General features: G+C 38.5%; 1 long non-coding RNA gene across 1 annotated transcript in view; it reads left to right on the forward strand.

Annotated features, from left to right (window-relative positions):
• The first annotated feature begins 1,105 nt into the window (after positions 1-1,105).
• LOC109250324 (uncharacterized) overlaps positions 1,106-27,650 on the forward strand; it is a 44,603-nt gene continuing 18,058 nt past the window's right edge. The window contains exon 1 of the long non-coding RNA XR_002072986.2: positions 1,106-1,222. This is a non-coding gene — a long non-coding RNA (uncharacterized LOC109250324). The remainder of the gene's footprint in view (positions 1,223-27,650) is intronic.

A 27,650-nucleotide genomic window follows, 5' to 3' on the forward strand; every position in this document is an offset into this window, starting at 1 on the left:
GCTTAACTGACTGAGCCACCTAGGCACTCTAGAAGGGTATAATTTTAAAGAGATGATATGGGAAAGATGAGTACATTGTGGAAGATTAAGAGAGGCAAAGCTCTGATGGTCTGATAAATGATTGTATTAGTTTTTAAAAAGAAGAGGAAGAGAAAGATGATGGCGAATAAGAAACAAAGGAGAATGGTGGCATTATTTTTTTTTATTCATTTAATCCAATTTTAACAGCTTAGGAAGGATGGGAAAATACAAGATTTTATCAGGAGGGAGAGAAAAAATCTTGCAGGCCATTGTAAATTAGGGATGGAGATTACAGTGTTACAATATTCCAGAAAATGCCTTTTGTGAGATTTTTCATGGTGATAATTTGATCATGAGCTCGCGAGGTCCCTAAGAGGACTCTTCGCCCAAGAACTTAACAGGTCTTGGTTAAATTTTTAGAAATAAGAACAACATAACAAAAAGACCATACCAGGTTTTGCTCTCATGATGCTTATCATCTGAAGTTTAGGGTGACCTTTCAAACCTGGGCATTTTAAATGACCTGTAATAATTTGCTGGGATAATCAGCATAGACTTAGACTGTTGTGAACAAACTATAATTTTTGCTCATCCTCCTAATGAAGAAAATAGTCAATAAGCAGACAAAAATAAATAAGTGTGTAATCACAAGTTTGTGAGTCCTTTAATAGAAACAAAATTTACTTGCATAGGGTGATCAGGGAAGGATTCTTTCTGGAGGTCACATTAAACTACTATCTAAAGGATAAAAGGGAAATATTCATGTGAAGAGGAATAACATCACGTTTTCATACGACCTGATCTGGGAAAGAACTCTGCCTGTCCAAGGAACTGAAAGGGTGCTATGTGTCTGACGGCCCCAGTGAGGGAAAGGCATGAGAGAGGCTGGACATAAAGAGACAACCAGTAGGTCAAACAGGATTTTTATTTTAAGTGCAATAGGAAGTCACTGAGATGGTTAACTAATCTAATAGGATAATCCAATTTATGTTAACTTGTGTGGGTGGGGGCTGGGAGCAGTCTTGTGAAAGTATTTAGCAGGGGGGCAAAAGTGGCAGCAAAGACTGAGACAAATGGACAGAATCTATGTACGATCTAGAGATAAAACAATCAGCTATGCTGACGGCCAAATGTAAGGAGTGTGGTGACCACTTCTGAGCTGGAGAAGACTTTCAGACAAAAAGCCATCAAAATATGAAAGGTAAGAGCAATTGATTCCAGTTTTTAAGACTTAACTCAGTCTTTCTCCTCTTTTCCTTGAAAACGTCCACATTATCAGAGTTCTTTAGTGGAAAGCAAGAGAAATGGATTCAGAATGGCTTGGGTAAAAGCGATGGATGGAAAAGCTAATGGGGATTCAGAGTCAAGGAGAAGTTGGAGATCCAGGTTTGGAAATAAGCAGAAACCAAGGTACCTGACGAGGCAGGAAAGACAAGTGACTAATTCGGGCCACCATTTTCAGCGTTTCTGAACCTCTGTGCAAGAAATTGAATCCAGGAAGGGAGTATCTGACTGGCTCAGTTTGTGTCATCTGCCCTTTCTTTCACCAGACTGTAACCAAATGGAAAAGTTAATTTCTTATATGAAGTGCAGAAAGCAGTCATTAGGCAGCCAGACCAACATCTGACATGTGCACAGGGAGCTATTGAGAGAAGAGACTTAAAACTGGATATGGAGAGGGGCACCTGAGTGGCTCAGTTGGTTAAGTGTCTGACATCGGCTCAGGTCACGATCTCATGGTTGGTGAGTTCGAGCCCTGCATCAGGCTCTGCACTGACAGTGTGGAGCCTGCTTGGGATTCTCTCTCTCCCTCTCTCTCTGCCTCTCTCTCTCAATAAATAAATAAATTAATAAACTTTAAAAAAACCTGGATATGGAAAAGGGGGAACCCTCATGCACTGTTGATGGGAATGCAAACAGGTGCCATCACTGTGGAAAACAGTATGGAGGTTCTTCACAAAGTTAAAAGTAGAATTACCATATGGTCCAGTAATTCCCCTACTGGGTGTTTATCCAAAGAAAATGAAAACACTAATTCAAAAAGATATATATGCACCCCTAAGTTTATTGCAGCATTATTTGCAATAGACAAGATATGGAAGCAATCCAAGTGTTCATCAATAGAATTATTGAACAAAATTGCACAGAATTGTTGAATCACTACAGTGTATACCCAAAACTAACAGAACATTGTATTTTAACTATGCTGGAATTTTAGAAATAAATTAATTTTTAAAAACCTGAAATACCTCCCCCCAAAAAAACCCTGAAATACCCAATGGTCCAGGAGTAATCAGGCATCCACTCAGCCACTTGGGAAAATCTGAGATGGGGGGAGGGGGTGGGTAGTAAAACGGTTCCTGAATTATACTCAGGAACGTAACAAGTACAGGGCCAAACTCCTGCTTTCCTGGATGGAAAGAAGAAGAGTCATTTCTACAAACCACTTTCCCCCACCCTGATATAAAAATAGCATAATTGCTCGCATTTTTATCAGCCATATTTAATTTCCTTTTTGGTCTGCATTTGGTGATAATCCAGGGGAATTAGTGAACCTGGGTCCTCTTCACTACACTGGGCTGATTTAGCTAATGATCTGTTAATGAGTTGTTAATCACTTATTCAAATTGGGAGGGTTGGGTGACTGAGCAGGTGTTAAACCTGGAGGAAGAATCTGCAGCAGAAAACCCTTCAATTTTCATTTCACCGGGAGCAGGCTCCACCTTGCTCCCCCTTCACTTTTGTGGTGTGTGTGTGTGTGTGTGTGTGTGTGTGTGTGTGTGTGTTTCTCCCGCATTCTGGCAAGGTCTTGAACAAATTTGGCTCTTGATGTGCCCTGAAGGGCTGATAGCCAGGGTGTCCGGGTCTTGAATGTCCTATCTTGGTTGCTGATGCAGCTAGGAATGCTAGTTTAGCGGCATTTTGGCTACACCAATTGGAAAGCCACTGAGCTTCAGAAAACTAATAATTGATTCATCTCTCAGTAACTGTTCTGGCAGCAACAAACTATAAAATTCTAAATAACCGTATGGAACTATACAGTATATGAAGATACTGTCACAGGCATGATGGCGTTTCATCATAAATAGCAGCCCTGTGACATGAGGTGAGGAAGCATTTCCCACACGATATGATGATGAGGAAGGTTAAGAACCTGTTTCCAAGGTCACTTAACTTGAAAGTAACATAACTGGATTTTTTTTTTTAATTTTTTTTTCAACGTTTTTTATTTATTTTTGGGACAGAGAGAGACAGAGCATGAACGGGGGAGGGGCAGAGAGAGAGGGAGACACAGAATCGGAAACAGGCTCCAGGCTCCGAGCCATCAGCCCAGAGCCTGACGCCGGGCTCGAACTCACGGACCGCGAGATCGTGACCTGGCTGAAGTCGGACGCTTAACCGACTGCGCCACCCAGGCGCCCCATAACTGGATTTTAATTCCAGGTGTGACTGACTCCAAATCTTATTTACTGAACCATGTTGCCTCTTGTAGAATCTAAAGTAAACAACCTAAAAGATATGGAATTGATATCATATGCTTCACGCATGAAACACGTATCCTGCTCCTACACTGGTGTTATTAAATGACAGACAGGAGAAAACGTCCTTCAGAACCGCATGGAGAATTGGTTACCATTCTTAGTCTCCATTCCAGATCTTCCAGATTTGAGAGTAGGTCCCATGCATCTGTATTTTACACACTCCCCAAGCAGTGTTTGTGCACACTAACGTTTGGGAATTTTAGTCCCTCGCTGATCGCTTTACCCATTACCATAGCCAACACATTTAATAAGATTAATGACCTAGTCTCTCAGACTAGAGTATATTAGAAGCATACATTAGAAGATGGAATGGAAAAGAAAATGAAAGGCTTTTTGAGGTGAGCACACATATCAGGAGGGGTGATATTTGACAAACTCCTACTGAGAAATAAGAAAGAAACGCTAAAATGTAAGCACAGCCCTGTATTTGTGACAGTAAAGTACAATAATGGAAGCTAATTATGACCATCCTGTCTCAAAGGCAAAACAAAAAACAAAAAACAAAAAAAAGTTTAAATCATATTCAGTATCTTTTCTCTGTGAATACCAGGAAAGACACCATAAATGTTTAAAAAATTTTGTGACAGAACTGTAAACAAAAACTTATTTTGATACTTGTAGAGTTGACATTTACTTTTAAGAGTTTCCTGAAGTAAGGGGGTGCCTGAGTGGCTCAGTTGGTTAAGCCTCCGACTTCAGATGATGATCTCACGGCTCTGTGAGTTCAAGCCCCGCATGGGGCTCTGTGCTGACAGCTCAGGGCCTGGAGCCTGTTTCAGATTCTGTGTCTCCCTCTCTTTCTGTCCTTCCCCTACTCATGCTCTGTCTCTCTCTCAAAAACAAACAAACATTTTTTAAAAATTTTTTAAAAAAGAGTTCCTTGAAGAAGAACATTTTACTCTAAGTTAAAATACCAGATTTCACTTCTTACCCTGACAACTAATTTTGTAACACAGGCAAGCTTTTTCACCTCTATTTTCTTAACTTCAGCTTTCTCACAACTGTGAAATGCCCTAAGTTTTGAGGATAAAATCAAACAGTGGCTGTGAAAGCCCTGTGTATATGGAAAAGCATTGTATAGATGTTAGGTATTATAAGCATCTGAAAAATCCCCAGACCGTCTTTATTCCTGCATGGTTCCAGATTAATAGGGCATCATTGTATTCTACTAGTTCGCTAGAGCAGGAATGCAGGAAGGACTTATCTCTTAAATAAATATAAATATGAGTCCAGTGAAACAATTTATCAGAATATTTATGTTCCTAGTTTCTGTTCCTAGTTCAAACGAGTGACCATAGGCAAAGAATCCATTCACTTAATATAAGCTTTCTTATCTTCAGAAGGGGATTGGAAGTCCTACTGATTGTATATCAAAAAGCATGTCATAAGAGTAGTGGAGAATCTCTTGGAAAATGGAATTTTCTGGACATTCTTAGTTTCTAAATGCAAACTAGGATCAGCATTTTCGTTGAAGTGTCTGATCGCCAGAGCTGGTAGGTAACCCAGAAACCACACATGATTACTTCTTTTATCATTGAACATAGAAATTCTAAAGCAATCATTCCATTGACAAGTTTTACGGAAAAATTTCAGAGTTGGGTTAATTTGGTGAGATTGAAATAAGAATGGTTACTTGCTGCTGTTATTGGTTATTTGTCTGCTTTTCTCTTTGGTTTTGTGATGTGTGTGTGCATGTGTGTGTGCGTGTGCGCGCGCGCATGTGTGTGTGTGTGTGTGTGTGTGTTGTGCTTTTCCTGAGTCAATATTTCCTCAAATCAATGGCCTGAAAAGGAATCTAAATAAGGCAGAGTTTTTCAAAGATGAGCAATATATTTAAACCTATTTTTCTGCTGAGATCTATGTTTTCTCATTTTCTAGAGAAAAAGGAATGTTTGAGACCTACTGACCAGAAAGTTTTGTTTAAAAAAAAAAAAAAACAGAAATTTTTAAATCAAAGGAAATATGGGCAAAGCTGTCACTCCAACAAGATGTGCTAGTTTCTCTTTCTTTTTTTTTTTTTCTTAACTCTTTGTTGGCAGATAAAATCGAAGGGAACAAAAGATCCACATTTTCCAGAACATACTAGGAGTTTACAAATGCCTGCCTGATACTCACTTGCCAGGTAATTTACTTTAGGGTTTTAAGATACCAACTAGTTGTGTTTTATTTTTTCCCCAGAACCAGGAGGGAAATTCTATTTTTTTTTAATCATACCAGCCAATAATACTCACATGAAATCATCTTGAGAATTTCTTTAATATACTACTAGTTTGAGTATTTTATCCCGGTCAACAAAACAAAATTTGCTGTTTCATTTCTTTTCAGGATCATTGATTCTTATTTAAGACATAAGACCCAAAATCCAACATGATTCACCTAAACTCCCAAACCAAGACAGCTTAAAACATGTAAAGAGGCTTTGTTAAAGGTCATTTAGATTTCCTCTAAATTGGGGGAAATTCTGCCAATCCCCATCCTTTAAAGATAAATGCGTTCATTATACTACTTGGAGAAAGGGATGTGATAAAATAAATAGAAGTTATTAAAGAAAAAGGGATGGGCTGCAGTTGAGACAACTGTTTGTTTTGCCACAACCAAATTCATTTCCAGAAAGAAAAGTCCTTATCAATTTCTAGGGAATGGTTTGTTCTGTCACCGTGGATGCAGTGTTAGTGTTCTTTATGGCTCTCTCAGAGCCAGTGCAGTGACACCAATGTAAATAAAAGAGAAGAGAAGGCTTAATCATGCCTGTCACTGGCCAGTTATTAACATTTTCCAACAAGGGCATTAGAAGACAAATTCTGAGAGGTCAATTTGTATTTCAAGAGTGGAGCCAAAAGAGAGAACACTTACTTGAGAACAGCGTGCTTATGGCAAGAGCAGGTGTGTGAAGTCCACTTCAATTTGGCAAGCCTTTATTAAGCATCTTTTAGGTCACAGACATCATCATTCAAGGAGTTTATTGTCTAGTAGAGAAAACTGTTAAGGAAACACATAAATGCAACAAACATTTGTCAAAGCAATTTTAATAGACATATATACAAGATACAAAGGAGAGATTGATTAACACTTTCTGAAAAATTAAATTCAGGGAAAGCCTTGAGCTGGAGGCATGGCTGTAAGGGAGACAAAAATGTCTGACACAAGAGATCATACATGAGCAAAGGCTTGGACGTGTCCAATACCATGGCAAGTTCTAGAAAACATGGTTCCGTATGAATGGAGCCTAATGTTCCTGGGGAAGAAGAGATTTGGCAGACAAGCAGAACTATATGAAACAACTTCACATTGGGAAGCCATTGAATGGGTATTTTGAATAACAATTAGATGATTAGGAAGCTTTTTAGAGATTGGGTTAAATGCGATCATGATTGGAGACCTGGAGATGCTAGGAAAATTTGGGAAGATCTAAGAGTGAGAGATGTGATGTTCTAAATCAAGGTGGTAGAGGTAAAATCAAATATAAAAATGGTGATGCAGGTCAGAGGAAGTTTATTCTAGAGTTTCTAGGTCTTGGTGTTGTTTTGATACAGGATACGTGACTTATTGGATGTAGGCGTGATACCCAGCTATTTCAAAGTGACCACTAGTTCAAATCTATCATGCCCTTCTGTCCGTCTGTCCTCCACTGTATCGTCATAACAAGTTCTGTGTCATCCCCTACTCCTTTCTCAGTCTGCCATACCAGACCATTTTTCTATGCCCTCTGGAATCGTCAATCCTGCTGTCTTTGTGGTATATGTGGATGTTCACTCAAAAATCCATTCTGAAGTATAGGTACTGTGGTTGAGTTCATTTTGTCATTATTTGTGCAGTTTTTAAATACTTTCCTCAAATAGTAGATAATTATTTTCTCACATCTGTTTTAATTCTAGAAAAAGAAGAGCTCGTGCTGTCCTTCTGGTTCTCTGTGACTTCTTACTGCTCTTCCTGTTAAATTTAAACCATCTCCTTTGAGGTTTCTGCCCTCTGACTACACCATTCTCTAAATAGCATGATCTGTTGTTTTCCAATTTGTCCCTCTTCAGTCTTTAAATAGTCAGCCCCATGAATTTTCAGTCATTAAAAATTCTTCCCCAGTCTCTTTGTAGCCAACCCAAACCCTCAAAATTCTCAAAATGGGAGCATCAACTCTCATTACTTCAAATTCTATAAGGATAATTCATTGAACAACCTTGGTTCACATCCTTAGGTTCTTCATCTCCAAACGACCCATTCTAACCCTTTCAAGTTTATTCCTTGAACTTGGTTATACGTAGATTGCTTCACATTCCAAAATCTCTATCAGTCACCCTCTCTTCTAAACAAAATTTTTTTCTTCCGCCTTGTTTACCAAAATTTTCTTGCTTTAACCTTCCAGGTGCCTCCACTCACTCTTCCCTTCTAATCTTTAGAATCCAGAATCCATCTCTTAAATAACACTGTCGATAAAGCATAACATCATTTCCCCCTCAGTGTTGTGCCTCATCCCCCTTTCAAACCTCCAATATTGAATGAACCTGGACAAATATATCTTCCATTCCTGCACCTGAGTTGCTGAGCACAGATTTATTTATTCATTCATTCATTCATTTATTTCTTTGAATTTTTTTTTTTTTGAGAGAGAGAGAGAGAAAGAGAGAGAACAAGCCTGGGAGTGGCAGAGAGAGAGGGAGAGACAAATCCCAAGTAGGCTACACTCTGTCAACGTAGAGCTCACACACTGTGAGATCATGATCTGAGCTAAAACCAAGGGTCAGATGTTTAACCAACTGAGCCACCCAGGCCCCCCTGAGCACATATTTAAAAACAAAAGAAAACAAAGCACCCAAAAAGACAGGCTGGCTCTAGTATAACTCCATTGTCTTCAAACTAAGATGAGTATACTATATTGACTGGCAAGTCTACTGTTTCTCTAGTCCACTCCCTCTCTCCCTCTTGCTACCCCTGCTTTAAAGAGAAATAGAAGTAGGGCACCTGGGTGGCTCAGTCAGTTGGGTATCCTACTCTTAATTTATGCTCAGGTCATGAGCTCATTGTCGTGAGATGGAGGTCCAGGTGGGGCTCTGTGCTGGGCATGGAGCCTGCTTACGATTCTCTCTCTCTCTGTCTCTAAAAAAAACAAAACAGGGGCGCTTGGGTGGCTCAGTCGGTTAAGCGGCCGACTTCAGCTCAGGTCACGATCTCGCGGTCCGTGAGTTCGAGCCCCGCGTTGGGCTCTGGGCTGATGGCTCAGAGCCTGGAGCCTGCTTCAGATTCTGTGTCTCCCTCTCTCTCTGCCCCTCCCCCGTTCATGCTCTGTCTCTCTCTGTCTCAAAAATAAAAATAAAACGTTAAAAAAAAATTAAAAAAATAAAACAAAACAAAACAAACCAAAAACCCACTCTTTAAAAAAACAGAAAAATAGAAGTTATCATCTAGAAACTTTTTTCATATTCCCCTTCCCAGGCATAAAAATCTTCCATTGTTTATACTCTCCCTCTCTTCCTCTTCTGTTACAACAAAGGGCCTGTTCCTGCAAAATGTACTTCCATTCCACTTATTATGACTTTTTGAGGAATTTAACACTGCTTTAACCCTTCTTTCTGTAATGGTTAAATGTCCCCTTCAATTAGATTCTTCCACAAACTTTTAATTAAGCTAATTTGATCTCAACAAAGAGAAACAAAGTAACATAAAACAAAACCCTCCCTTGACCCCCAACAATTACCTCCAGCTAAATTGTTATCTTTATCTTCCTCTTGAGAAACCTATCAAAGAGATGTCTGTATCCTCAATTGTCAAGCCACTTCCATTTGACTCTAATGGTAACACCCAACCCTTCACTGAAACAGCTTTTGCGAGGAAAACCAGTGACCTTCAAATTGTTAATCTAAAGAGTAATTCTCAGTCATCTTAATTGACAATGGCTTTCATATCTGAAACACCATCTTCTTGAACTCCTGTGAAACCAGTGCTGGATTTTCACTATAGCTGCTTATTTCTGTCTCCTGTGCATACTAAGCCTACTCTCCCAGGACAGAAAATGTTGCAGTTGCCAAGACTGTCATAGTCCTACTTCTTTTAAGCTGTTTTGTATCTCTAGCCAAGAAATCAGCAAGAAGTTAATATCAGCAGAAAGTTAATATTTCAGGATTTGTGGACCATATATTCTGTTGTAACTATTCAATTCTGTTTTTGTAAAGTGAAAGCAGACATAGACAATATGTAAATTAATAGGTGTGGCTGTGTTCTAATAAAACTGTATTTACAAAATCAGCCAGTAGAATGGATTTGTCCCATGGAATTTGCCAGTCTTCTGGTCTAGATAGTCTCTTCCATATCCGTGGTTTTAGCTGCTAGTTAGAGATGAATCAAAAACTTGTATGTCCATGACCTCCCCTCAAAGTTCCAAATGACTTTTGACATTTGCACTGAACTTCGGACTCAACAAGCGTTCTTATGATTAAAACTAAAGTCCTTTCAATGGTCCACAAATACTAAAAATATGGACCCACACTCATTAATTTTAAATATGATGCCTATTATTCTCCCACTCCACTCCAGTCATATGGCTTCTTTGATGTTCCTTGGATATGAGCATGCCCAGCAGGCTTCTGCTCCAGGGTCTTGGTCCTGGCTATTCCTTCTATTTGAATACTCCACTCCTGGATATCCACATGACTGGCTAATTCACCTCCTTCGCCTCTTTGCTGAAGTGTTACTTTCTCAATGAAGACTACAGCAAACGTCGTATTTAAAATAACATCTTCCACATTTTGACAGTTTCAATCTCCCTTTAGCTGCCCTACTTCTCTTTCCATAGCATTCACTTTCCAAAACACTGTATGCTTTACTTATTTATTGCATTAGTTTCATATTAGTTGCTTCCTCTTACAAGACTATAAACTACCGGAAGGTGGTGATGGTTTGTCTGTCTTATTCTGATTTATCCCAAGAGCATAGAGAAGTGCCTGAAACCTAGTCCAACTCAATAAATACAAGAAGAAAAAATAAATAAATGAAAATATCTAAAGCTGTACTCATAGTGCTTAAAATTAATCTTTAAGTAAAACCAAAATCTTAGCGTCCACGTGCCATTTTGTCGTATGTAACACTCTATCCAGTCTTGTTACAATTGACCTTCTTTCAGTTTCTAAACTGCACCATGATCCCTCACTCCCTAGAGCCTTTGATGTTCCCTCTGCTTGGAATGCCATTTCACTTTGCCCAACTAACATCTACATCTCTTGTAGCCCCAACTCAATCAATACTCTCTTCAAACTTCCTTGACTTTCCTAAGTCAACTAACATTATATGTTTTCAAGGTGCACATTTATTTTTGGGACTTCTTTATTATTGTATATTTCCTCCACAGAGATTATAAACTCCACGAGTACAAAAATGTTATCTCTATCTCTGTCTCCATCTCTCTCTCTCTCTCTCTCACACACACACACACACACACACAGACACAATCTAAGCAGTTAGCACAGTGGTTAGCACTTACAGTGTGAGGGGGGAAAAGGAGAAAGCAAATGCTGGGTTTTACTCTTGAATGAGATGAGTGATGTTATCTACAACTAAGTTAAGGAGAATAGACAAGATAAAGCATTTGAGTTTTAATTTGTCAAGTTAGAGATGGTTATACACTGGATAATTTCTTTTTTGGCTATGTAGCATTGGAACTTGGGAGAGGCCAAATCCATGAATAGAGACTTGAGAATCATCATTGTATTAGATTGGATGAGATTCCCTGATCACACTGGACTGAATTAGAAAAAAGTCAGGGAATAGGACCCTGATGGGTTCCCCTCTGTAGGAACAGCAGATGCGGATGCCTCAACCAGAGGACTGAGAAGTAGAAGAAGAGGAGACAGAGCAGAGTATGTTAGCAAGGTAATGGTGAAAGGAAATGTACTAGGCTAAGGAAGGATATGTCAATATTGTGAAATGGTACAAATTATTTTAATAACGCCTCCCAAACGCAAGAGATAGTTCACTAAAATAGTATAAAGGATGGTAAGAATAACACTGACCATTTATTGAAAATGTCACCATGCATCTGGTACTCAGCTGGAAATATTGTCCTGAGCCTTGGGAGGGAAGTATTTTCTTCCTATGTTTTTCAGATGAGGACAAGAAGGGATTAAAAGTTTAGGTAACTGTCTTTCACACACTAATCACACAGTAATAAATGGAGTGCTGAGAACTCAAAGCCAGATCTCTATAACACCAGTAGCTATGTTTTTAACACTTAAAACAGGTTTTCCCAAATATCACGTGTCTCTCTGTCTCCATTACTATTTTTGCCTAAAACGTTCCACCATCTACCATGTTTATCATTATTTCTCTAATATTTTTCATCCAATTTTTTTTACTGTGGATTAGACTCATGTCCGAGGGTTTTATTTTGCATAAAGAAGAACACTTACCAATTATACTTTATTAAATGCTCAATTAATTACATGCATATCTAATAAACATTAAACAAGTTTATTTAGAAATGGATGGCTATATATTGTTAATAAAGTTTTCTTAAACAAGTTAAGCCATATTTACAAATTTAGTATATCTAAGTCTTTTAAATATTTCAAACACCTTAAAGAGCAGTACAACACAAATAGAGTTACTATCTATAGTATCTGGAGAAAGTGCTATACTCCATCTAAAACCCATTTCCAATTATTGGTACCATGCATTTGGTTCATTTTGTCATTGTACACTTGTTTTTATACTTGCTTATAGTTATAGTCAGATGACACCATCCTAAGGCTATTCTCAAACTTATTCAGATGTTTTCCGAAAGTCATAGTTATTTTAGACAAAAAGGATAAATGATAGCATCTCAGACCAGTCAAGGTTACAGGTTCTGGGTTATAAATTAATGGATTCTTGGCCAGGTGCAACATGTCGTTGTTTTTTCCTCTCCACAGAAATCTCTAGTAAAAGGCCACAGATTTATATGATCCGAAGAGAACCAGAGTATGTAGTTGCTTTTTCTGAATGTAACCCAAACTTGAGCTACGTAACATCAGATTCAGCTTCCTTTTTATGTCTTAACTTCACTAGGTATATTGATAAAGCTGTTGGGGCCCATGCCTTTTAGTTAGCTTTAAATATTTTGCCAACTGGGACCTTTACCTAGAATAATATTCTCTTAGAGTCATGTTTACCTGGAGTTATGTGGCTGTCTTGTTACTGTATTATATTTAACTGCCATTATTCACCATCACAACACGTTTACCAATTTTGCTATCATTGTTAAAAAAATAAGCCTTACAAGCATCTTTTTTAAATTAGCAGTGTCAGTTGGAGGTATATGTCCTAGGATAAACAGAATCAATTGCATACTTAGTCTTCTTTGAAGGAGCATAGGGGGTATTATCTTGAAACAAACTAAACTTTGGCTGTAAATGGTAATTTGGTTATTTACCACCAAACCCTTTTCAAACTGATAAGCTACCAGGATAAGTATGATCAGTTTTATGGATAAGTTTTTTTAATGAGTACAGTTCCCAATTTGTCTAGAACTTTCTGGATTACTCCAAGTATTCTGTATCTACCGAAATCTAGTTACACAGAAAAAAGCAAACAAATATCTATGCTTTGCAACTATGTATTTTGAAGAACATATAAAATGCCCACATACAATAGCATTTGTTCCGTAATTAAACCGCTAAAATTAAAATTTCTCTGTTTTACCTTCTTTTGTGTGAAAACTTCCTAACCTTTCAAAACTTTTGTAATTAACCATAACTTTCATCCGCTTTAATATTCAAATGACTATAACCTTCCCAGTAGAGCTCCTTTGAGCCAACTTCTTTGTTCTTTATTACTGCCCTTGACAGTCTTAAAAATGTCCTTGCCTTCTGTCAATAATAGTCATTTCTAGCACTATGCTGATTTTTTTCTTGACTCAAATTATTTTCCTTGGAAGTCTTAGTTCTTTTTTAGTGGAGAATATTGGAGACCAAATCTGAAATGAACTAGAAATGCTAGACATGAACATGATTGTTGGTATGGGCAAAAGTGTTGTGACTACTGTTTGTCCACATTTTGACTCAGAGGTGAAAAAAATATATATTTCCTTTTAGGAATCATTCATTACCTTTCTTTTAAAAATTTTTTTTTTTTAACATTTATTTATTTTTGAGACAGAGACAGAGCATGAACGGGGGAGGGTCAGATAAAGAGGGAGACACAGAATCTGAAACAGACTCCAGGCTCTGAGCTGTCAGCACAGAGCCCGACGCGCGGCTCAACTCGCATACGCGAGATCGTGACCTGAGCCGAAGTCGGACGCTTAACCGACTGAGCCACCCAGGCGCCCCAACCTTTCTTTATCTCTTATTTCCTCAATTTAACATGAAGTGTTGATGTTCCCTACTTCAGTAAGGGCTATAATTTTCATCACTACTAAGTCTTTCTACAGTCGAAACATATAGTTTCAATTAATTTACTTTTAAAAAGGAAACTTTAGGGTGCCTGGGTGGCTCAGTCAGTTGAGTGTGTGACTCTTGATTTCAGCTCAAGTCATGACCCCAAGGCTGTGGGATGGAGTCCAACAGCGGGCTCCACGTTGAGCAAAGCTTGCTTGAGGTTCTCTCTCTCCCTCTGCTCCTCTCCCCCACTCGTGCTCTCTGTCTCTCTCTCTCTCAATAGAAAAAAAGAAAGAAAGAAAGAAAGAAAGAACAAAAGAAAGAAAGAAACAGAGAAAGAAAGAAAAGAAAGAAAAAGAAAAAGGAAACTTTATGTCAGTACTTTAAATCACTACCAGTATAATCTGCCCTATGTTAAAAAAAAAAAAAAAAAATCCTAAAAATAAGAGCCCAGCAATGCACCCTGGCAGCACACGCGCGTGATGCGCACACACACACACACACACACACACACTCCCTCAATCAAAATTTCAGTGGGGACAATAATGTTTTGAGGATCTTTGAGGACCCACTTTCCATCGAAACAATCATAATTGCTTAAAATTATTTTAGAAACAGCCATTTAAAGTCTCTGGAAATTGTAAGGTTATGCAGCAAATGAGGAATCATTTATTCAAGACAGTCTACTAAATTTTGGTAAAAACAGTGAGATTTTCTGCCACTTGAGCCATAACATGTTACTCAGCTCCCCCCAGCCCAGCTGAGCATGATGGAAGCCCCACTTAATGGAGATATGGCCAAGAAAATAGAGCTGTCCATCAACTTCCCATCAAGCACCATAGTATTTCCTGGGAGGGGCAGGTAATAGACATTTGTCATTCCTCCCAGCTGCATGTTGCAGAAGCTACATTCCAGGTAAGTATAGCTGAGAGGTCAGTAACTCCCTTTCTTCACACATGCCCCACTGATAGAGTGGAAGTAAGACCACCTGAGAACACTGGAATCCTGTCCCTCCTCACCCCAGCTTGCTTATGAGAAGAAGATCCTATACAGGAGAGAAAAGCCAAGAAGACCCAGAAGCTATTGCTGGCACCCATCTCTTTGAGTGTAAAACAGAATGTCTCTATGAGAGAAGCAGGCCACTGTCCCCATCTCACTTCTACATCAGTGGCTTAAAGATTCTTCCCAGGAAGAGTCAGGTAAAAAAAAACAGAGAATTATTCTCAAAGGAACAAATAGTTATTTGAAACAGAGTACTGATAGGGGAATTCGAGCCTCAAAAACGGTTGAGATTTTGATGGCAACCAATTAAGAAAAGGTTGGTAGCTTCATGAGAGCAATAAGAGAAATTGTGGTCCAGCTAGTTTACCAGAGAGAACCAGGGAAAGAAAAAGCTATGAAGATCTCCCAAAGTTAGAACTAACCTCAAAGATTGACTTCAAAAGCTCTTCCTGCTCAGTGTTCCAAACTGAATTGAATAAGACAGTGAAACAATTTATGCCCTTGGGTATTGTCAAAAACAATAGAACAATTAACTAGCAATTAGGGCAGTTTCAAGCTGGATGTAATGCCAACAGAGGCAGAAAGCTTATAATGGAAAGACACTGAGGGGGCCCTGCTAAAACCACTGTCATCACAAGGTGACTGTGTGCATGCCCAAGGCAGTGCCCTCTGTGGAGTGGCCGCAGAGACTTCACACTGGGGGAGAAACGTACTTCAATAAAATAGTCAGTGGAGCCAGGTCACTGAGAAAATAAACAAGCAAACAATGAGCAACAGAAAGCTCTGTGAGAGAGGATGATTATCTAGAGTTGCTAAATTGTCGAAAATGTTAAGTTTTCGACAAAATAACTACAAGACACGCAAACATATAGGAAAGTGTGACTGTAATTAAAAAAAAAAAGCAGGCAACAAAAATTGCCTTTGATGCAGAAAGGGACTCAGAGGTTGGACTTGATAAAGACTTAAAATCAGTAAACTTGAAGATACATTAATAGACCGTATGCAGTCTGAAACATTGAGAGAAAAAGAAAAATTGACAAAGCCACAAAGAAATGTATGTTACTAGTAAGTGCAACAAGATATTTGTAATGGCATTAGCAGAAGTAGAGAAGACAGTTGCAGAAAAAAAATATTGAATATATATTTCAAAAAACAATGGCAGAACACATCTCAAGTTTGATTAAAGTTGTTGATCTACACATCCAAGAAGCTCAAGAAGATTAAGGCAGAATAAATGCAAAGAGATCCACACCCCAATGCTTAATAGCAAAAATATTGAAACAAAAAGAAATCTTTAAAACAGCAAGAAAAAAAATCTTGCCATGCACAGGAGACCATCAATAAGATTAAGGTCTTACTTCCTGTCAGAAGCAGTGGAGGCCAGGAGGCAGTTAATGACATATTCAAAGTGCTGTCACTAAGAATCAGAAAAACAATCCTTAAAAAGAAAAACAAAGTAAAAACTTTCCCAGCTAAACAAAATTTGAAAGAGTATATTGCAAACACACCCATTTTATAAGAAATACAAAGTTTTTAAGCCTGACAGCATCATTTTACTACGAAGGACATACCCAAGAAAATAATTTGAACACACATAAAAAACCCACAAATGTGACCACAAATTCACCTATGTTCACACATTTGATAACTCAGATGACATGGACCAATTCTTAGAAAGATACAACCTGTCAAAGCACACACAAGAAGAAACAGACAATCTGAATAGGCCAATATCTATTTAAAATTTTGAAAAAATAATCCATAACAGAAATGTCCAAAACAGAAAGCAGCAAATTCTGATGGGTTCATGGTTAATTCTGTCACAAATTTAAGAAAGTCATTATACCAATTCTCTATGATCTCTTTCAGAGGACAGGAGCAGAAGGAACGTTTCCTAATTCATTCTATGAGGCCAGCATTACCCCAATCCCAAAATCAGACAAAGACATTATAATAAATAAAACTATATACTAATATCTCTCATAAATATAGATATGAAATTCTTAGTAAAATACTAGCAAATAAAAACCAACAATGTATAAAAAGAATTATATTCCATAACCAAATGGGATTTATCTCAGGCATGCAAGGCTGGTTCAACATTCAAAAATCAATGTATAAAATCCATTAGATTAACAAGCTGAAAAAAAATCACATGATTTTATCAATAGTTGTGGAAAAAGCATTCCACAAAATCCAACACCTATTTATGGTAAAAACTCTTAGTAAACTAGAAATTGTGAGAAATTTCCTCAACTTCATGAAGAACATCTATAAAAAGACTACAGCTATCAACATACTTAATAGTGAAAAACTCAAAGCTTTCCTTCTAAGACTAGGTAAAATGCAAGGATGTCCCACTACACCACTCCTTTCCAACATCATACTAGAAGTCCTAGCTAATGCAATAAGAGAAGAAGAAAATAAACAGTATACAGATTGGGAAGAAAGAAATAAAACTGTTTTTGTTTGCAGAATACATATTCATCTATGTATAAAATCCAATTGAATCAACAAAAAAGCCTGCTGGAACCAATAAGCTATTATATTAGGTTGCAGGACTCAAGTTTAATATACAAAAGTCAATCACTTTCCTATAAACCAGCAATGGACAAGTGGAACTTTAAATTAAAAACATAATACTAATGGGGCATCTGGGTGGCTCAGTCGGTTAAGCAGCCGACTTCGGCTCAGGTCATGATCTCGCGGTCCATGAGTTCAAGCCCCACGTCGGGCTCTGTGCTGACAGCTCAGAGTCTGGAGCCTGTTTCAGATTCTGTGTCTCCCTCTCTCTCTCTGACCCTCCCCCATTTATGCTCTGTCTCTCTCTGTCTCAAAAATAAATAAATGTTAAAAAAAAATTAAAAAAAAAATAATGCTATTTATGTTAGCACCCCCCTATGAGATAACTTAGGTAAAAATCTAGCAATATGGTACATTGTCAATGAGGAAGATAGCAAAAGTCTGATAAACAAAATCAAGGAATAACTAAATAAATGGAGAGATATTTGATGTCATGAAGAGGAAGACTCAATATGATCCAGCTGTCAATTCTTCCCAACTTCATCTATAGATTCAGTGCAATCCCAGTCAAAATGTTGTGAATATCAACAAGATGATTCTAAAATTTATGTGGAGAGATAAAAGACCCAGAATAGTCAATGCAATATCGATGTAGAAGAACAAAGTAGAAAGACTCACACTCTCCGACTTCAAGACTTATTTTATTTTTTTTATTATGAAATTTATTGTCAAATTGGTTTCCATACAACACCCAGTGCTCATCCCAACAGGTGCCCTCCTCAATACCCATCACCCACCCACCCCTCCCTCCCACCCCCTATCAACCCTCAGTTAAACAGGCACCCTCTTGCACTGCTGGTGGGAATGCAAACTGTTGCAGCCGCTCTGGAAAACAGTGTGGAGTTTCCTCAAAAAATTAAAAACAGACCTACCCAATGACCCAGCAGTAGCACTGCTAGGAATTTACCCAAGGGATACAGGAGTGCTGATGCATAGGGGCACTTGTACCCCAATGTTTACAGCAGCACTCTCAACAATAGCCAAATTATGCAAAGAGCCTAAATGTCCATCAACTGACAAATGGATAAAGAAATTGTGGTTTATATACACAATGGAGTACTACGTGGCAATGAGAAAGAATGAAATATGGCCTTTTGTAGCAACATGGATGGAACTGGAGAGTGTGATGCTAAGTGAAATAAGTCATACAGAGAAGGACAGATTCCATATGTGTTCACTCCTATGTGAATCCTGAGAAACTTAACAGAAGACCATGGGGGAGGGGAAGAAAAAAAAAAAGATGGAGAGGGAGAGAGCCAAACCATAAGAGACTCTTAAAAACTTCAAGACTTATTTTATTTTATTTTCAATATATGAGATCTATTGTCACATTGGTTTCCATACAACACCCAAGGCTCATCCCAACAGGTGCCCTCCTCAGTGCCCATCACCCACCCTCCCCTCCCTCCCACCCCCCATCAACCCTCAGTTTGTTCTCAGTTTTTGAGAGTCTCTTATGCTTTGGCTCTCTCCCACTCTAACCTCTTTTTTTTTCTTTTTTTTTTTCCTTTTTTTTCCCTTTTTTTCCCCCTTCCCCTCCCCCATGGTTCAAGACTTATTTTATTTTATTTTTTTTTTTTTAATTTTTTTTTCAACGTTTTTTATTTATTTTTGGGACAGAGAGAGACAGAGCATGAACGGGGGAAGGGCAGAGAGAGAGGGAGACACAGAATCGGAAACAGGCTCCAGGCTCCGAGCCGTCAGCCCAGAGCCCGACGTGGGGCTCGAACTCACGGACCGCGAGATCGTGACCTGGCTGAAGTCGGACGCTTAACCGACTGCGCCACCCAGGCGCCCCATGGACTTATTTTAAAGCTACAGTTATCAAGACACTGTGGTATTGGCAAAAGAATAGAGAGCCCAGAAATAAACTCACATAAATATAGTCAACTGATCTTTGACAAAGGAGCAAAGGCAATACAAGAGAGTAAGATAGTCTTTTCAACAAACAATGCTGAGAAATCTGGACATTTACTTGAAAAAAAAAAAGAATCTAGACATAGACCTTACATTCTTCACAAAAAATTAATTCAAAATGGATCCCAGATCTAAATGTAAAGTATAATACTATGAAACATCTAGAAGATAACACAGGAGAAAACCTAGATGACCTTGGGTATGACAATGACTTTTTAGATAAAAACACCGAAGGCGCCATTCATGAAAGAAATAATTGATAAGCTAGACTTCATTAAAATTAAAAACTTCTCTGTGAAAGATAATGTTAAGAGAATGAGAAGACCAGCCAAGGGCTGGAAGAAAGTATTTGCAAAGGACACATCTGATGAAGGACTATTATCCAAAATCTACAGAGAAGTCTTAAAACTTAACTATAAGAAAGCAAGCAACCCAAATAAAAAGTGGAAAGATATTAACAGACACCCCACCAAAGAAGATATACAGATGACAAATAAGAAAAGATGCTCTATATCATATGTCATCAGGAAATGCAAATTAAAACAACCACACTAAATGATAGTGAAGATGTGATACAAGAACTCTCATTCATTGCTGTGGGAATGCCAAATGGTTCCCTACTTTGGAAGACAATTTGGCAGTTTCTTATAAAACTAGCCTGACTCTTCATATGATCCAGGAATTGTGCTCCTCGATATTTACCTAAAACTCAAGATTTCTGTTGACACAAAAATACACATACCAATATTTACAACAGCTTTATTCATAATTATGAAAACTTGAAAGCAACCAAAATGTCCTTCAGTAGGTGAATGGATAAACTGTGGCACATTAAGACAATGGAATAGTATCCAGCACTAGAAAGGAATGAGCTGTTAAGTCATAAAAAGACACGAAGGAATCTTAAATGAATATTACTTAGTGAATGAAGCCAACCTCAGGAGGCTACATATTGTATGATTCTAACTACACGTCATTCTGGAAAAAGCAAAATTAGGGAGACAATAAACAGTTCAGTGGTTGCTGGGGTTGGTGCGTGAATGGGTAGGAAATAGACAGAACACAGAGGATACTTAGGCCAGTAAAAATACTCTGTATGATGTTATAATAACGGATGTACGTTATTATACATTTGTCCAAATCCATGGAATACACAACACCAAGAGTGAACCCTAAAGTAAACTATAGACTTTGAGCGATTATAATGTGTCTGTGTAGGTTCATCCTTGGTAAAAAGAAATATACCATTTTGGAGAGCAATGTTGATAATGGGGGATGCTATTCATGAAAAGGAACTTTAAAGGATATTATTAAGAAACTGAAGCGGCAACCCACAGAAAGAGAGAAAAATTTACAAATTATATATGTTCCAAGGGTCTAGTATCCAGAATAAATAATTCTTACAATTCAATGATAAAAAGACAACTCAAGTGAAAATGGGAAAAAAAGATCTGAATGGATAGATCTACAAAGAAGATATACAAATAGCTAATAAGCACACACAAAAAAACATCAACATAATTTGCCCCTATGGAAATTAAAATCAAAACCATCATGAAATACCACTTCATCACTTCTTTTATAATCAAAAATAGAGATAATAAAAAGTGTTGTCAGGGTGATGGCTGCCCAGCTCTGTGTAAATACCAAAATTCATTGGATTGTGCACTTAAAATGGATGAACTTTGTTATGTGAATTCTATTTCAATAAAGCTGTTTTTTTAAAAAACACCCACCTGGGTGGCTCTGACGATTGAGCGTCAGACTTCAGCTCAAAGCATGATCTCATACTTCATGGGTGAGAGCCCCACATTAGGCTTTGGGCTGGCAAAATATAAACATTACAAATATTGACAAAAATAAACATTAAAAAAATGCTTGGGGAGTGTAATTTTTATGAGAATGTAGGGTTTTTTGTTGTTGTTGTTTATGTGTTTTTGAGGTAGAGAGTGCCAGTGGGGGCAGGGAAGGAGACAGAGGATCCCAAGCAGGCTCCACGCTGACAGCAGTGAGCCCAATGTTGGGCTTGAACCCAAGAACCCTGAGACCATGACCTGAGCCGAAGTCCCGATGCTCAACTGATTGAGCCACCCAGGTGTCCCTTATGAGAATGTAGTTTTATAAGAATATGGATAAGAGATCTTCAACTCAGCCTGGAGGTCCAGGATTTGGGGGAAGACAGCCTCTGGGCAACAGTTCTTGGATTTTAAAAGGAGTCATCTGGCCAACCAGAGAAAGAGAGAGAAAAGGCCTGGAGTGGGGGTGGGGGATGGGGGGACAAGTGTAAAGAAAGAGAGAGATCATGTTGTGGTAGAGTATTCCATAGGAAAACTACAAATTCAGAGGTAACATGAACTCAGATGAAGCTTGCAAAATAAGCAAAGGTCATAATACAGAGGGCTTTTTAATGCCAAGTTAAGATGTTCTAACTTAATTCTATGCCCATTGTAAAACCATTGATGGACTTTTGATAAAAGACATAATGATGATGATGATGATGACGACGATGAAATTTGCATCTTCTGCACTGGGCAGTTGGATTCTTCAAGAAAAAAAGAAGCATAATGGGAAGGATGAAACTGAAGGTGGTGACCACAGCTGAGATATAGACAAGAAATGATGACAGCAGGACATAGACCAAGGGGGATGGAGTTGAAGAGCAGTAGAGGAGGGAGCAGATTGGAGGAAGACTGAGGAGGTTAACAAAAGGTGTTATGTCTGCTAGGTTTGTGATATTGCTTGCAAGGGGAAAGTAAGAAGAGAGAAGAATCCAGGCCCAGGCCCAAATTGCCAACAGAATCATCCAGTAATATCTGAACCAACAAGTGAGCTAGGGAACACAGGAGGAAGACTGTGTTTCGAAAATGCTGTGTGATGTTTGCTCTTGAAAATCAGTTATGTGCCTTTTTCATCTAGTAGATCCAACATATACTACACTGCAAAGCAAATAGCTGATGGGACATATTGCAATAGATCCAGATTCCCAAACTGAGTGTGCAAGAGCTCAAGTTCCTGCTGAGCCAATTCCCCTAAAGCCAAAAAGGAAATAGCCAGTGTTTGGGGCAAATGTGAGAAATAGCTGAACACTCTACTGGTTTCTAAGCCTGCCTGGTGCTTCTACAAAATGAGGTCCCTGCCAAAGTTCATGGGGACAGGACTGGGGAGGGGAGGATGCTATTGGGGTGGAAAAATAGGAATGCTTTGCAGAATTTTGATTTAGAGCCTCAGCTGTAAATGCCCGTTGTTTCACTAACTTCATTTTGCTAATGCAAGAACAGCTTTTGCAGTAATAACATATTTCAGTGTGAATGTCTTTTTAATAATCCTTAATTTGAGTCCTAATTCCCTTGATAGCCACTTTGAGGAGACAACTGCATTCCAAAAGTAACATCGCATGAGCGCATTTGAGAAAAGACTAGCCATATGTGCACACACACACAAAATCATAAAGTGGGTACACGTATTTTAATTCATTATCATATTTCTTAAATGTCATCAAAGGAAGACCCCGAGCCCTGTAATAAGCAACCATTCAGAATTTCATGGGCATCAGCAATTAACAGCCCGTACCTTATCACCAGTCAGAATTTGTGCAGGACGGAGATAGAAGACAGCGATGCTATGATAAAAAGAGCAATAGCAGAGAAAGACAAAAGAGATGAATAGAGAAAAAAGCACAACTTCTAATGTAACCACAGAAGCCAGGGCAAGCGCACAGCTATGGGGACAGCTGAATATATTTTATCATGGGATCTGATATAATTTAGCAACATTTTTTTTTTTTTTATCCAGTGGAGAGAGCCAACAAGCTAAGTCGGATCAATGACTTGACACTGATGGGTCCAGAGTAACAAAGCTGCCAAGAAAACATTAATGCCAACAAAGAAATATGTGTGTGCCCTCACCTCTCCCCTCCTGAGCCCTTGGTAGAATACATTTATTTTTGTGTTAAAGAAAATTGCTCACAGTAGCACCCCTACTCCTGATCCATTCCCAGCTGTTCTATTCTTCCCACCTGCAGTCATTCTTAACTCTTGCTCTGAGAACAGTTTCATGAGACCAGCTTTGAAATTTGGACCAGGAGTCTCAGAGAGGCTTAGACACCATAAAAGAAATACCAGCAATGCCATATGTTTATACAACATACTTCACTTAGCCTGCCCGGAGGGAAGAATTAATTAACAAAGGGGAAACCAAATATCAGATTCATTATTCTTCCACCTCCAGTCCAGACCAAGTCAAGTCTCCTTGTTATCAGGGTTTTTTGTTTGGTTATCATCCTACATTCCTCCTTTATTGTACTTATCAAAATGTTCTTGAATAATTAATTGTGTAAGTATTTTTTGTTGTCTGTTTCCCTGACTGTGAACTCCAGGAGAATAGGGACTGTGTTTGTTCACCAATCCCTTCCCCGAATCTCATGAACACTCAGTAAATATGTGTTTAGTGGTTGAAGGAGGAAGCTAGGAAGAGGGAGGAAGGAAAAAGGCAAAAGGAGAACAAGGTAAGACAAAAAGAAATGCCAACTCTTGGTTACTCATGAGCTGAGTATATAGCTAAACATTTCGCAGGCATTTTGGTTCTATATGTTTAGTAAGCATTTGGGCCATGTGACCCCACCAGAGTTTTACTCATACATAAGAGGTCTTACAATTTATGATCCAGGTTGCATTTTCCCCAAGATATGCCTGCTACTGGCCTGCCATTTCTTTGTGCATTACTATGAACAGAGAAGGCAAGATCAGCTCTACAATTTATGAAATTTCTGTCTCAATACCCAACAACGCACACATATTTGAACAGAAAGAAAAGCACAGCAGAGTGATCCAAAAGAAAAAAATACAGTAAGCATAATTTCATTTGATCACAACTCTCTACCTTTGCATTGGATAGTTCCATCATTTATGCACCACTTCAAAAGTAGCCCCAATCACAAGAAGTCTTAAACATCATGAAACAATCATCTACAAGTAGCAAAATAATTGTTCATTATTTCTGGTGATGCTATAAGTACAAAACACAACACACGACACACACACACACACACACACACGCACACATATGCACACATATGCACACATACAGATACCCCTGGTGGTGGCACCCTAAAGGTAACCTGTCTTTAAAATTTTCCAAAGGACATAGGTTCTACAGCACTGAGCAATAGAACTTTGTGGAATCATGATGTTCTTTATTGATGCCATCTCCAATAGGGTAGATTCTAGCTACATGTGCCTATTGAATACTTGAAATGTGGTTGATGAGACTACAAAATTAAATCTTTAATTTTATTTAATTTTAATCCATTTATATTGAAATTTTAATAGCCATATATGGTTACTGGCTACTGTGTAAGACAACTCATGATAACACCCAAACAACTTGGCTGACGAGGAAGTCTGGCCTTGACCTCATACTCTTTGACTTTCTAATTCCAAAAACAGTCTGAATAGGTACTTCTAGCAATATCTGACTATCCTTCAATTGATCAGCCAACTACTGGAGATACATTAAACTGTGCAAATAAATATTAACCCTCTCTTTCCATAATTTGAATTGAAATGTCTATTTCTGGAGTGACCTCTTTGGTTTATATACAACAGAGAAGGGGGCATTGTCTCTAAAATGTTGGAATGCACATGCCTTATATGAAAGAAGACATGTAACTAGGGACACCTGGGTGGCTCAATCAGTTAAGCGTACAATTTTGGCTCAGGTCATGATCTCGCTCTTTGTGAGTTCAAGTCCTGCATCGGGTTCTGTGCTAACAGCTCAGAGCCTGGAGTCAGCTTCAGAGTCTGTGTCTCCCCTCTCTTTTCCCCTCCCATGCTCATGCTCTGTCTCTCTCTGTCTCTCAAAAATAAGTAAACATTAAGAAGGAGAAAAAGAAGGAGAAGGAGAAGGAGAAGGAGAAGACATGTAACTCTATGCTCTGGTGCGTCTAGGTAGTTCCAAATGTGGAAGACGATCGTGGGCAGGAAAGATCAGTGGAAATCTGAGAGGCTCAAACTGAGAGAAATAGAGTGGTTAGTTCACAGTCTGAATCTTACAAAGGCAGGAGATAGAAGTAGAGTGAATGTTTATTCTAACAAGGGCTCAGTAGAGGTTACCTAACTGTATACCAGTGAAAATCAGTCTGAATGCCACCTTAGCACTGTAGACTCTCAATACTTGTCCTGGATCATAAAGCACATAGAAACAAATTTCCACCAAATAACTGTTCCTAAGGGTGCAAATAAACTTTAGGAATTATATGAAGATTTTAGCTGTCAATGTTTCCTCTCTTTCTCATTCCCCTCCCCTAGTCTTTTACTGAATCAGTAATAGGGGCCCCTGGGTTGTTCAGCGGTTAAACATCTGACTTTGGCTCAGGTCATGATCTTATGGTTCATGGGTCCGAGCCCCACATTGGGCTCTTTGCTGACAGCTCAGAGCCTGGAGTCTGCTTTGGATTCTGTGTTTCCCTCTCTCTGGCCCTCCCCTGCTCACACTCTGTCTCTCTCTCTTTCACTCAAAAGATAAATAAACATTAAAATATATATATCAGTAATCAATTTTTGGCTATGTACTATGTTCCAGGCTCTGTATGGAGCATTAGGGGCTCACCACTGAACTAGACCGAGACCTAACCTTTAAAAAGCCACCTTAGGTTGGAGAAACAAACAAGTAAACAGTATTAAGTTGCCCTAAAAAATAAAAAACTCATCGAAAAACTAACATCAAAAATTTTTGAGCTTCCGCTAAATGAAAGCTGGAATAAACACGTGGTATTTGCACATAGTTCCGGGCCCAGACACCACTACCACCAAGCTCACTGCCCTTACATGTACACAGGCACACACAGGCACACACACAGGCACACACACACACACACACACACACGCACGCAATAACTTTTTCATACTCTACAAAGCCCATAAAAATGACAGGGTGGACTTGTTTTTTTTTTTTTCTTTTTGTTTTATTTTTATAGAAGATATTCATATCATGATTTTTGCCTGCCTTTACTTTTTCAGGATCCCAAAGGTAACAGTATTCAAAATTTCCAAAACTTTTAATTAATTTATTTTGACTTTGCTACATATTTTACATTACTAAGGATACCAGGTATTGGTCAGTGGGATGACATAGAAACCAGGTAAAGATGTTGATGCCACCATCCAGGCTGGCAAGTTCTGTAGCCACATGCATTCAAGAAAAGCTCTAGCTTGGGCGTTAGTGTTGGATTGTTTACACTTATTTGGAGAAGGGGGATGTCGCCCTGACACACTCTTGTTCCAGAGGGATCCGTTGATTTTATAATTGAGCTGAGTTTCAAATGTGAAACAGATTGGCTTTGCTGGCAAACTCAGAGCACAGGTGTGTTTATTTCTTCATAAAACAATGGTGCTCCTATACAAAGCCCCAGGACCCCAGATGGACCCCCTATTTCTCTCCACACAACCTCATCACCTGAATCACAGATGGAACCTACTTAACTCATTCCTTATGCCTTCTACTCCTCTCTTAGGCTCACTTAATTACCCCGAGCTATTGCTGAGTTATTTTTCAAGGACATATTTTTAAAATTATATCTCTTAGTTTACGAACGGGCATACATTTTTAAAAAATAATCTGATGCCTGATATGAATGAGTATCGCTCTTCAGTAATGAAAGTGCCATCTGTTCTTTAGAGTTTCAATTTCATGGAAATACTGTCTTTGCTTTGGTTGCCCTTGCTCCCACCCACCACGTTATCCTCTTATAATACTCCCCTCCCCCCAAGATACCATCTCAGGATCCATCAAAAGCATTACACTTTGTCAAGTTTTCCCATGTTGAATTAAAACAACCAGAATACTGAGTTTCCTTTTTATGTCCCTTTATTTATGACTCAGTATTCCTAACTCAACCTCTGCTATTGACCTTGGGTCACAGAGAAGAATATAACAAGAGGCTATTGTTTCAAATAACACACAATAAATAAAGGAGATGCATAAGCAGTTTTAATACATGGCCATGCGTATGATAATATAAGTACGATAACAAAGCTAGGATTAGATCAGAGAAAGAAGAGCAAGTCCGTATGAAGGGCCAAAAAACTCCCCAGAGGAGACCCTTCTTTTGTAGAGTTTCATAGGAGCCAATCATATATAAAAGCAGGAGGAAATTATTTGAGGTCAGAAGCAGGCAATTATTCCAGGTTTAAAGGATACATGATTGGGTGTTTATAACTAGAGGTAGGTATAAGAAACTAAATATTTA

This window comes from Panthera pardus, unplaced genomic scaffold (assembly GCF_024362965.1).
Source record: "Panthera pardus isolate Hobbes unplaced genomic scaffold, ASM2436296v1 HiC_scaffold_12, whole genome shotgun sequence".
In the NCBI taxonomy this organism is placed as follows: Eukaryota; Metazoa; Chordata; class Mammalia; order Carnivora; family Felidae; genus Panthera; species Panthera pardus.